Source organism: Muscardinus avellanarius, assembly GCF_963383645.1.
Source record: "Muscardinus avellanarius genome assembly, chromosome: 1".
Taxonomy (NCBI): domain Eukaryota; kingdom Metazoa; phylum Chordata; class Mammalia; order Rodentia; family Gliridae; genus Muscardinus; species Muscardinus avellanarius.
In genome coordinates, this window is record NC_137786.1 from 36,469,873 (window position 1) to 36,482,556 (window position 12,684).

Consider the following 12,684-nt stretch of genomic DNA (forward strand, 5'->3'; position numbering starts at 1 on the left):
AGAAAAAGAACTTCCTGATTTCTTTTTTCTATTATTATGGCTATTAGCACATCTTAATTGCACAAATGAATGGATTTCACTGCGAAATCTTCATACATACATGCATGTAGCAGGCCTGATACATGCTCTTAACCTCCCCCCTCCTTCCCTTGTCTCTCTCTCCCTTTGCTCACAGTATCCCTTCTACTTTCAAGTTGTGTGTGTGTGTGTGTGTGTGTGTGTGTGTGTGTGTGTGTGTGTGTTACTGAGGATGGAATCCAGGGGCATTCTTTCTCCGGGCTACACTCCCAGAACTATTTTTTATATTTTGTTTGGAAACAGGGTCTCACTAAATTGCTGAGAGCCTCACTAAGTAGCTGAGGCTGGCCACGAACCTATGCAATCCTCCTGCCTCAGCCTCCCAAGTACTGGGATTACAAACATGGGCCACCAAACCCGGCTTCGAGTTATCTTTTGTGTGTGTGTGTGTTTGTGTGGTACTGGGGATGGAATCCAGGAACATTCTGCCTTGAGCTATTCCCCCAGCCCTATTTTTTATTCTTTAGTTTGAAATAGGGTCTCATTGAGTTGCAAAGGGCTTCACTAAGTAGCTGAGGCTGTCCTCACACCAGGATCATCTTGTCTCAGCCTCCCAAATGCTGGGATTACAAGCATGCGCCACCATGTCCAGTGAAGTTATCTTTTTAAAAAGTTGTTTAATTTTTTTTGGTTCCACATATGAAATGATATATATTTTCAACACATGCAAAAATGGATCTGGTCACTTAATTGTGTTGTTTAGTCTGTTTATTGTTTGGTATTCTCTTTTTCTCTTCCTTTTAACTAATTTTTTTAACTGATACATAAAAAAACCCATAAAATTGCAAATGATAATGGGGCAATGGGATGTTTCAGTACTCTGTAGAATGTATAACCCGAAGTCAGTTTAAACATATATATCTTTTCATAACTGGATAAAAACCATTTTTTTCTTACCCATCTGTCACATTTTACTTAAAATTGAAAATGAATTCAAACTGCTTCCTAACTCACCTTCAAACTTGAAGTATTTTGGGAACTTGTTTTGTTAGGTTTATTTTAAACCCTGAATACAATTGTGACTAAAATAAATATTATCTTTGCTTCCATAAGCATTCTTACAATATACTAGGTAAAACTAATATTATTAAACAAATAAACATACATGAAAAGTATATTATAAATTTGACATGTGCCTTAAAAATAATATGATGTTATGAAAAAGTGCATAGGGTAGAATCAGAATTGGAGGCCAGAAAGGGCTGGAAGTCAAACCATTGTAGCTGAGATCTACTATGGAAAATGTAACTAGAGTAGAGAGAGATAAGTAAAGAATGTGAGTTACAGAATTATTTTTTTCTTTTAGGCACTGGGGATTGAACCCAATGGTGTTCTATCTCCAAGCTACATTCCCAATCCTATTTTATCTTTTTCTTTGAAACAGGGTCTCACTAAGTTACTGAAGGTCTCACTGATTTGTTGAGGCTGGATTTGAATCTGCAATACTCCTGTCTCAAATTCCCAAGTATTGGGATTATAGGCATACATCACCACACACCACACATAGCTAGAACTCTTTTGATGTTAGAGTGATGTTTGAGAGCTTCAAGTGATGGTCCACACTTTTATGCTAGTAACACAGTACCAATAATGGAGAATTTAAGGCCCTTGGCACTTAGGCAATTAGTCAAGTTAATACAATAAATGAATGGTAAAAAAGGAATAGAAGTCTTCTGCTTTCTGGCAGAATTTGCTTCTTTCTTTTTTGTCTTTCAGGATGCCTTGGCCAACCCAACCCATCCCAGTACATTTATTTTCCTTTAGTAGACTTATAATGTTGTGTATGTAATCAGAAATAGGCCTTTGTATGAACTAGGTTATAAAAACCCCAAATATTTATAATGCATTATCGATAGCTTAATTTAATATTTTATTATTTTTATTTATTTTACTAAATGAATTATTTATGTCATCAAAATCATAAGACTTAAAGCAGCAAACCAATACTGCTGTTTCACTCTTTGCTACTCCTCCAGTCTTCTCTCAAGAACAGTCACCTTCAAACTAGAACTAGATTTATCCCCCTCTTTTCAATTTTTATATTCTTTTTATTTCTTATTACTTGCTACCATATAACTGCATTTATTTATTTGGTTTTTTGCAGTTCTGGGGATGGAACCCAGAGGCCTTCTACCTCTGAGCCAAACCCTCAGCCTTACTTTTTTTTATTTCTTATTTTGAAACAGGGTCTCACTGACTTGCAAAAGGCCTCACTAATTAGCTGAGGCTGGCTGTGAACTACCATCCTCCTGTCTCAGCCTCCTGAAGGCTGGGATTACAAGTGTGTGCCACTATGCCCAGCTTAACTGCATTTATCTTCATCTCAGGTCTTTATGCTGCTATAAGTTTTAGCACTGTAAAGCTCAATCCTAACTTGACATAATCACATGCTTTAACATTTAATTTCTCTCACTGGGCTTTCCCCGTTCTTGGGAGGCAGAGACAGGAGGATCGCGCAGGTTCGAAGCCAGTCTCACTGGCTTAAGAGACCTTGTTTTCAAATAAAAATATAAAATTAGATCTGGGAGTGTAGCCCGGAGGTAGAAGGGTTCCATCCCATTACCACCAAAACAAAAACAAAAACAAAAACAAATATATACTATGTCTAAAGTTATTTATATAATATTATTATATGTTTATAAAACTATAAATATATTTATATAAACACATTTATAAATAATACATTAATTATAATAAATAAATATTAATGAATTAAATATATATTTTAAATTTTTTATTGGTGCATTGTAGTCATACATCTTTTTTTTTTTTTTGGTGGTACTGGGGGTGGAACCCAGAGGCTTTCTACCTCCGGGCTATACTCCTAGACCTTTTTAAAATATTTTATTTGGAAACGGTCTCACTAAGTTGCTGAAAGCCTCACTAATTAGCTGAGGCTGGCTTTGAACCTGTGTGATCCTCCTGTCTCAGCCTCCCAAGCGTGGGGATTACAAGCGTGCGCCACCACGCCCGGCTTGTAGTCATACATCTTAATGGGATAAAAGATGGTGGAGACATACACACACACATCAACCAATTAGCCCTCTCCCAATTATCACCCCATTCCTCCTTCCCATGCTTGGTATAGTGATTGACTTTGATATGTTTGTTGAAGTACATCATGTGCTCTAGAGAGTTTCTCTCTTCCCCCCTCCCATCCCCTCAGTTAGGTCGCCTTATTTGCTCCTCTATAGGATCTTCTTCTTCATCTAGAGTTCCTCATGTTAGCCATCTCTCCCTAGCTTTTGCATATTAGGGAAAGCATCCAATTTCTTATCTCATATGACTGACTAATCTCACTTAGCATAATGTCCTCCAGTTCCATCCATTTCCCTGAAAATGATGCAATTATGATATTCTTTATGGCTGAGTAAATTTTATTCTGTACATATCCCACTATTTTGTAATCCATTCATCTGTTGATGGACATCTTGGCTGGTTCCATGGTTTGACAATGGTGAATTATGCATCTATGAACATAGATACACATGCATTTGTTTGGTAGTTTGTTTTCCTTTCTTTTGGGTAGATACCCAGAAGTGGTATTGCTGGATCAAATGGTAAGCTCATTCCCATTCCTCTGAGGAGCCTCCATACTGTTTTCCAAAGTGATTGCACTAATTTGTAATCCCACCAACAATGTTTTAGAGTTCCCACTTCTCCACATCTTCATCAGCATATGTTATTGTTTGTGTTTTGAATGATTGCCATTCTAGTTGGAGTTAGGTGACATCTCAGGGTAGTTTTGATTTGCATCTCTCTGATTGCCAGTGATGTTGAGCACTTTTTCATACATTTATTGGCCATTTGAGTTTCTTCCTTTGTGAAGTGTCTATTTAGTTCACTTGTCTATTTTTTGATTGCATTATTTGTTTTCTTAGTGCTGAGTTTCTTGAGTTCTCTGTATATTCTAGATATTAGTCCTCTATCAGAAGAGAAGCTTCCAAAAAATTTCTCCCATTTTGTGGGCTCTTGGTTGAGGTTCTTGACAGTTTCCTTTGCTGTACAGAAACTCTTCAGTTTCATGCAGTCTCACATATTGATTTGTCTTTTAGTTTGTTGTGCCTTTGGGGTCTTGTTGAGAACATTTTTACCTGTGCCTCTGTGTTGCAGTGTTGGACCTAGGCCCTCTTCAAGGATCCTCAAGGTCTCTGGTCTAATTTTCAAGTCTTTGATCCATCTTGAATTGACTTTTGTTCAGGGTGAGAAAATGGGATTTATTTCCACTTTTCTGAATATGATTAACCACTTTTGCCAACACCATTAATTTAACAGGCTCTCCTTTTTCCAGTGTATGTTTTTGGCCCCATTATAAAAAATCAATTGCCTGTAGTGTGTGCATTTGTTTCTGCATTTTCTATTCTGCTCCATTGGTCTATGTATCTGTTTTTGTGCCAGTACTATGCTGTTTTTATTACTATGGCTTTGTAGTATAGTTTAAATTCAGATATTGTGATTCCTCCTGCATGGTTTTTAATGGTGAAAACTATTTTGGCTATTCTGGTTTTTTTCTTTTTTGTTGTTGTTCCAAATAAATTTAAGGACTAATTTTTCTATGTCTGTGAAGAATGATCTTAGTAATTTAATGGGTAATGGGTATTGTGTTGAATCTTTAGATCACTTTTAGAAGTATGATCATTTTGATTATATTTATTCTGCCTATCCATGAACATGGAAGATATTTCCATCTTCTAAAGTCTTCTTCAATTTATTTTAAAAATATTTTATAATTTTCTCTGTAGAGGTTTTTTTTTTATCTCCATGGTTGAGTTTACTTCTAAGTATTTTTTTTTGGTGGGAAATTCTGAGTGGAAATGTTTTCTGAATTTCTCAGTGGATTTATGTTTGGTGTACAGAAAACCTTCTAATTTTTTAGAAATGATTTTGTATTCAGACACTTGTTGAATTTGTTGATCAGGAATTTTTGAGGCTTTTCTCCATTTAATATGATGTTTGCTATGGGATTATTGTAGATTGCCTTTATGATGTTGGGGGTATGCTCCTTCTATTCTGATTCTCTACAGTGCTTTTAGCATAAGTGGATGTTGGATTTAATCAAATGCTTTTTCAGCTTTATCTTTGGTTCTGTTTATATGATGAATTACATGGATTAATTTTCATATGTTGAACTAGCCTTGCATGCCTGGGATGAACTCTACCTGGAGATGGTGTATAATTTTCTTGATGTGGTTTTGAATGTATGTTGCTAATATTTTGTTTTGCACTTTTGCATCCAAGTTAATCACAGATAGAGGCCTATAAGTTTTCCTTCCTTGAACTGCCTTTATTTGGTTTTGGTATTAATGTGATGTTGGCTTTATAGAATGTATTTGGGAGAGTCCTGACTTTTTTCTATTTCACAAAATAGATTGAGGAGTATTGGGATTAGGTCTTCTATAAAGGGTTTTATAAAATTCACTTGGGAATCCATCTGGTCCTGGGCTTTTCTTTGATGGTAAGCTCTTTATTGCTGTTTCAATCTCTTTGCTTACTATTGATTGGTTTAAATTTTCTATATCTTCTTGACTCAGTTTAGGTTGGTTATACTTATCTAGAAAGTTGTCAGTTTCCTCCATATTTTCCATTTGTTGGAGTATAGTTTTTTAAAGTAGTTTCTGGATAACCTCTGGATTTCTACACTATCGGTAGTGATACTCCATTTCATCTTCATAATTTTGCTTGATTCTCTCTTTTATTTTGGTTAGGTTGGCTAGTGGTTTATCTATTTTGTTATTTTTTTCAAGAAACTAGCTTTTGGTTTTGTTGATTTTTTTTATTGTTTTTTTTCCTCTACTTCATTGATTTCTGCTCTGATTTTAGTAATTTCCTGTCTTCTACTGGCTTTGGGGTTTGATTGTTCCTGTTTTTCAAGGGCTTTGAGGTGTTTTATTAGGTTATTCATTTGATTGTTTTCTGTTTTTCTTTTGTGAGCAATCAGTTCTATGAATTTTCCTCTTAATACTGCCTTCAAAGTGTCCTAGAGATTTTGATATGTTGTATCTCTATTTTTGTTTGTTTCTAGAAATTTTTTGATTTCACCCCTTACTTCTTCTATGACCCATTCTTCATTTAGAAGTGTGGTGCTCAGTCTCAACATGTTTATGTGGTTTTTCTGGGTCTTTATATAGTTGATTTCTAGTTTCATTCCATTATGATCTCAACAGACACAGGGAGGTATGTCACATTTTCTTGAATTTGCTACTGCTCACTTTGTGGTCCAGGATGTGATCTTTATTGCAGAAGGTTCTATGAGCAGCTGAAAATATTTAAATTCTGCTGTAGTTGGGTGAAATATTCTATATGTATTTAACAGGTTCATTTTATTCATGGTGTTCTTTAAGTCTGAGGCAGTGCCCTTGGCCATGACATAGTCAGGTTTTCTGGTATTGAGCTCTGCTCTAGATCCCTGGAGGGTGTGGTGAGCATGGCTGCTGGAAGTTGTAGCCAGTCTTTGTGCAGGAAGAACTGATGAATTACAAGCCATTGATCTGCAGCTGCTCACTTAAGGTTCTTGTTTTCCTTTTTGTCTCTGGAGTCTAGTACTGTGAGATAAGATGGCACTGCTGTGGTGCCACCACTGCAAGGCAGGTGGGTTTCTTTTCTATTCTCTGGTCGGTCTTCTAATCTTATTTTTCTCTGTTCCTTGTATTTATAATTTTTATTTCTCTACTGATAGTATTTTCAGGCTGTGTAGAATGTTGGTTTTGAGGCAATAGAGACTGTGTGTCAGCAGGACTCATAAGCACTGCTTCTCTTGGTCTCCATCTTCCTAAATATATATTTTGTTTTGGGGATTGAATGAATGCCAGGGCATTATACCTCTGAGCTCCAGCTCCAGCTCTTTTTATTTTTTATTTCAAAACAGGGTTTTCCTAAGTAACTACATGCTTGATGGACTCAAACCTTCAATCCTCCTGTCTCAGCTTTCTGAGTACTAGGATTACAGGTGTGCCTCACCACACCCATGTCACCTTTTAAGTAGGGATACATTTAATCTCTTAACTGTATCCATTTAACCAGATATTTCCCTATCCTTCTTTCTCATCTTTAAAACCTTTGATGTGCTCACATTCTTTTGACTTTCTATTGTAAAGTAAATCTTCTAATCTGTTTGGATCACAGCTATAAAATACAATTTATGTTGCTGTGAAAGAAAGACTTTCATTCAGCCTGAAGCCAAACTTGCCTCAGGAACCACTGTAATAAGTAAATTCTTTGGTTTCTGTGGCTTCTCCTATAGCTGACATGTAGGGATTAGAAGGGTACTATCACCACAATGGGCACCAGGGAGAGATATGTCAGAGGGTACTGGAAAATAGAGAAAGCACCAGGGAATTAGAGTCAAGAAACTGATTTCACTATTCTCTAAGGACTGGATGGTTGGATGGAACTCCTTGAATATAAATGCCTTTTAAGTCTTGAAAGTAACCCAAGTGAAAACCAATAAGGAACAATAATTATACCACAGACTAGGTGGGTGAGGAAGTCCAAAGCTCCCTAGACAGCTTGGAGAAGAGAACAGTCACTGCCCAATACATGGGAAAAAAGTTCTAAACATACCTTTTCTTGACTTTATGTAATATGAGCAGGTGGAATTTTGGGTGATCTTAGAAGCTCAAACTTTTCTAATTGGTAAGTTGAAAATAGATAAAAAGTATTTAGTTTTCATAAAAACAATGTTCTCTTAGGCTTTGATGTGATAAGCAAAAATTATTGAAGGCCATTTGAACTAGATTCCAGGACAAAACCACAGAAGATGAGACTAAACCAAAATGGTGTTACTTATGCTAAAAGAAACATAAGCAGGCAGAACCTCAAGGAAGCAGCTAGATAGCAAAACAGACAAGATTTTGTTCTGAAAACTAGAGACTCCAGTTTATGAGTCAGCATAATAAAGAAGTCTCTTCCACTTACTCTTTTACAAATAAATAACCTGGGGTAAGCTGATGTTAACCAATTTGTCCCCTACCCCAATGTCTGTTTTCTCGTTTCCACAGTACAAAACTCACTGTTTTTCTAGTGGAAAATTTCAGTTTACTTTGTGAAACAAAGCTTGTTCCTTTCAATAATAACAGATAACAGCTAATTATATCTATAACTAAATTTGTGATAACTTTTTTATAGATATATGGAAGACAACAAAGATCCCACACAAGGAATTTCACAGTTTATAGTTTTCCCTTGATTCAAGCACAGTTATCAAATTTAGAAACTTTAACAAATGGCAGAGTGTTTTTATTTAGTATATAGTTCATATTATTAATATTTCATTATTATTAATTTTTAATTTTTGTGGTCCTGAGGATTGATCCCAGGGGTTTTCTGCCTCTGATCTATATCTCCAGCCCTTTTTATGTTTTTGTTGTGAAGTAGGATTTTTTCCCTTTTTTTTTTTTTGTGGTACTGGTGTTCTTGGAAACCCTTCTACCTCTGGGCTACACTCCTAGGCCCATTTTATATTTTTATTTTGGAAACGGTCTCTTAAGCCAGCAAGGCTGGCTTCGAACCAGTGCAATTTTTTTTTTTTCTCTGCCTCCCAAGCACGGGGATTACAAACTGTGCCACCACGCCCAGCCTCCAGCCCTTTTTATGTTTTTGTTGTGAAGTAGAATCTTACTAGGTTGCTGAACCTGCCCTGAACCTGTGATCCCCCTGTTTCAGCCTCTCAAGTGCTGGCATTACAGGCTTGTGCCATGGCACCAGGCTTATTAATTACTTTAATGGTCTTTATTCATTCTCTTCTTGCCAGCAGATTCACAAGAAGATGGAAAGACCTGGAGAACATTATGTTAAGTGAGATCAGCCAAGCATAAAAAGAGAAGAGGCTTATGTTTCCTCTAATATGTCCAAACTAGGGAGTGTTAGGGATACCAGAAGGACTCCAGACAATGGAGAGGAAACCTCAGCAAAGCTAGAATGAAAGGATAGGAGAGGAAGAAGGCTAAGGTTAATTAATGAAGGAGGTACATGCGAATTTGTTTAAAAATATAAATATAGCATGGTTAACCTGGACACTCATTGTTGGGAGGGGTAAGGGAAAGTGGGGGGGGTACCAAGCATAGCCTGAATGTATGTCATTTTCTACATGTTCCACATAAAAATAAAAAAATAAATTAAAAGTTTTTTTCTGAGAATTTGTTTATATTTTTTCTCATGTGGTGAGAAAAAAATTTTGAAAGTGTATTTGTAATTATTATTGATTTTAATTTTATATTATTAATAATCATTTTTATCTCTCAGTTTTGCTTGAGATATATCTGTTGTTAGTTTTTAAAACTCCAACTTTGAGTTTTATTTTCTTTTTAGCAATTTGTTTTATACTTTAATTTCTTTCTTTTTTTTTTTATCTTGCAGATCTTGGGATGGAACCTAGGGACATTCAACCTCCAAGCTACACCTCTTGCCCTATTTTTTACTCTTTTTTTTTTTTTTTTTTTTTTTTTTGGTGGTACTGGGGTTCCTGGAAACCCTTCTATCTCCAGGCTACACTCCCAGATCTATTTTATATTTTTATTTGGAAACAGGGTCTCTTAAGCCAGTGTGGCTGGCTTCAAACCTGTGTGATCCTCCTATCTCTGCCTTCCAAGCACAGGGATTACAAGCATGCACCACCACGCCCAGCTTTTATTCTTTATTTTGAAAAAGGGCCTTACTATGTTGCAGAGGGCCTCATAAGTAGCTGAGGCTGTCCGCGAACCAGTATCTTCTGGTCTCAGCCTCCCAAATGCTGGGATTACAAGTGTGTACCATCACTGCCTGGCTTACTTTATTTCTAAAATAATCTTTGTTTCTTTTTTATTTAGTTTAGAAATTGCTGTTTTGTAACAATTATATAATTGCATAATTTTAATTTTATCCCTTTTCCCCTAAAATGTATGTTTTCTTTTTTTCTTTTTCTTTTTCTTTCTTTTTTTTTTTTTTTGTGGTACTGGGGTTCCTGGAAGCCCTTCTACCTCTGGGCTACACTCCCAGACAATTTTTATTTTTACATTTTTATTTGGAAACAGGATCTCCTAAGCCAGTGCACTCGGCTGGCTTCGAACCTGCGCGATCCTCCTGTCTCTGCCTCCCAAGCGCGGGGATTACAAGTGTGCACCACCACACCCAGCAACATGTATGTTTTCATCTTGCAACTTGACTGCATTTGCTAATTAGATCTAATAGTTTTTTGGTGAAGTGTTTACATTTTTATTTTTTATATTTTAATATATTTACTGGTGAATTATGGTCTCATAGCATAATGCAAATGATAGTGATATTGACCTATATACACACAAGACTTGGTAGCCTTATCCTCGGCCCCTTCCCCATACCCCCTTCTTCATACAGAGTACTGACATTGACGTTGGTATTCTCATATATGTACAAAAAGTGATTCCTTCATTGACCTTCCCTCTTCCCTTCTTTCCTCTAGACCACTTCCCTGGCTCCACTGAAGTTTCTCTTCCATTGTCTGGAGTTCCTTTGGTATCCCAAGTACTCCCTAGCTTCTGCATATTACAGATAGCAATGGCCCTTCATTTTCTGTGATTGGCTAATCTAAGTGAGATTAATCTAAGTGAGATTAATCTAAGTGAGATGTTAAGTGAACATGATGTTTTCCATGTCCTTCCATTAGATACAGGACTGTGTCATTTGCAAATATACTTTTTCCTTTATAATTTAGACTTGGAATTTTTTTTCTCTAAATGCCTAATTGCTCCACTTAGAATTTCAAGGACTACGTTGAATGAAAATATTAAGAATGATCATACTTATCCTAATATCCTTAGGACTATACTATTGGGTATAATGTTGGCTGTGGGCTTCTTGTATATGGCTTTTGTTGTGATGGGGTACATTCCTGTTATATGTAATTTGTGGAGTGTTTTGGAGTGTTTGGAGAGGATGTTGAATTTTGTCAAATACTTTTTCTGCATCAATTGTATGAAGATGTAGTTTTTGTCCTTCATTCTGTTAATATTTTTGCATGTGTTCATTGAATATATTCACCTGTAGCTTTAATTTCTTGTAGTATCCTGGTATGCTTTTGGCATCAGGATAATTCTGTCCTCATAAAAAGAATTTTGAAATTTTCTTCTTTTTAAATTATTAGAAAGGTTTAAGGTTTGTTAATATTTTAAAATTTTTTTATTGAACTCACCATGAAGCCATATCATCCTGTGTTTTTCTTGGGAAGTTTTTTTTTACTGATTTAGCCACCTTACTCATTGTATATCTATTTAGATTTCGTGTTTCTTCATTATCCAGTCTTAGTAAATTGTATCCATCTAAAAATTTATCCATTTCTTTTATATTTTCCAATTTGTTTCCCTATAATCATTTAAGGCAGCCTCTTATATACTTTTTTATTTTTGTTTCATAGGTTATGTCTATTCTTTCTTTTCCAACTTTATATGAGTCTTCTCTCTGCCTACTATAGTTTGTAGATTGTTTTTATCATTTCACGAAACCAATATGTAGTTCTTGATCTTTAAAAAATATTTTTCTAGTCAGTATTTTATTTTCTTCTGATCGCCTCTTTATTATTTCCTTCCTCCTGCTAACTTTGGGCTCATTTTCTTCATTTTCTAATTCCCTGATGGGTAAACTTACACTGTAAGTTTTTGTTTTTCTTAATGTAGGTGTTTATCATTATAAACCTCCCTCTTGGAATGCTTTGGCTACATCTCAGATTTTGGTGTGTTTTCATTTTCATTCATCTCAAGATTTTAAAAAACATTTTCTTTTGATTTATTCTTCTATACATTGTTTGTTCAAGATCATGTTGATTTATTTCTACATGTTTATGAGTTTTCCAATTTTACTTCTGTTAAATATTTCTAGTTTCATTCTGCTATGCTTGGAAAAGGGCCTTGATATGATTCAGTCTTTTTGAGTTTGTTAATACTTGTTTTATGGCCTATTATAGAAGTTTTCTGGGAAAAAATTCTGTATGTGCTTAAGAACTTGTTATCTATTACTGTTGGATATAATATTCTGCATATGTCTGTTAATTGCATTTGGTCTAGAATGTTGTTTAAACTTGATGTTTTCTTATTAATTATTCTCTAATCTAAATTATTTCCTCATTGCCAGAAGTAAGATATCAAAATCCTCTACTTTTGTCTTGTTCTCTAACTCCAGCTTTATTTATATATTTTTCTTTCTCTCTTCTCCACATATAGAAACATTCACATGTTTGTTCAATGTTGGGTACATATATATTTATATTATCTTATTTTCTTGATGAACTTACTTTATTCATCTTGTGACAATTTTTACCTTAAAGGCTATTTTGTCTGATGTAGGTATAGTTCCACTTGCACCCTTTCAGATATTATTATATATTTTTTTTGCCTTTAAGATTCTCTCCTTGGATTCTATGTTGGTCAGTTTGACTATTATGTGACATGGTGAATCTATTCTCTGATCTTGTCTAAAGGAACATCTATAAGTTTCCTTTACTTGTGTATCAACCTCTTGTTCTATGTTTGGAACATTTTCTGATATTACTTCTTTGAAAAGATTGTTGATCCCTTTGCTTTCACCTTCTATTCCCTCAGCTGTGCCTATTATTCTTAGGTTAGCTCTTTTAAGATGGGCCTATATTTTCTGAATGTCCAA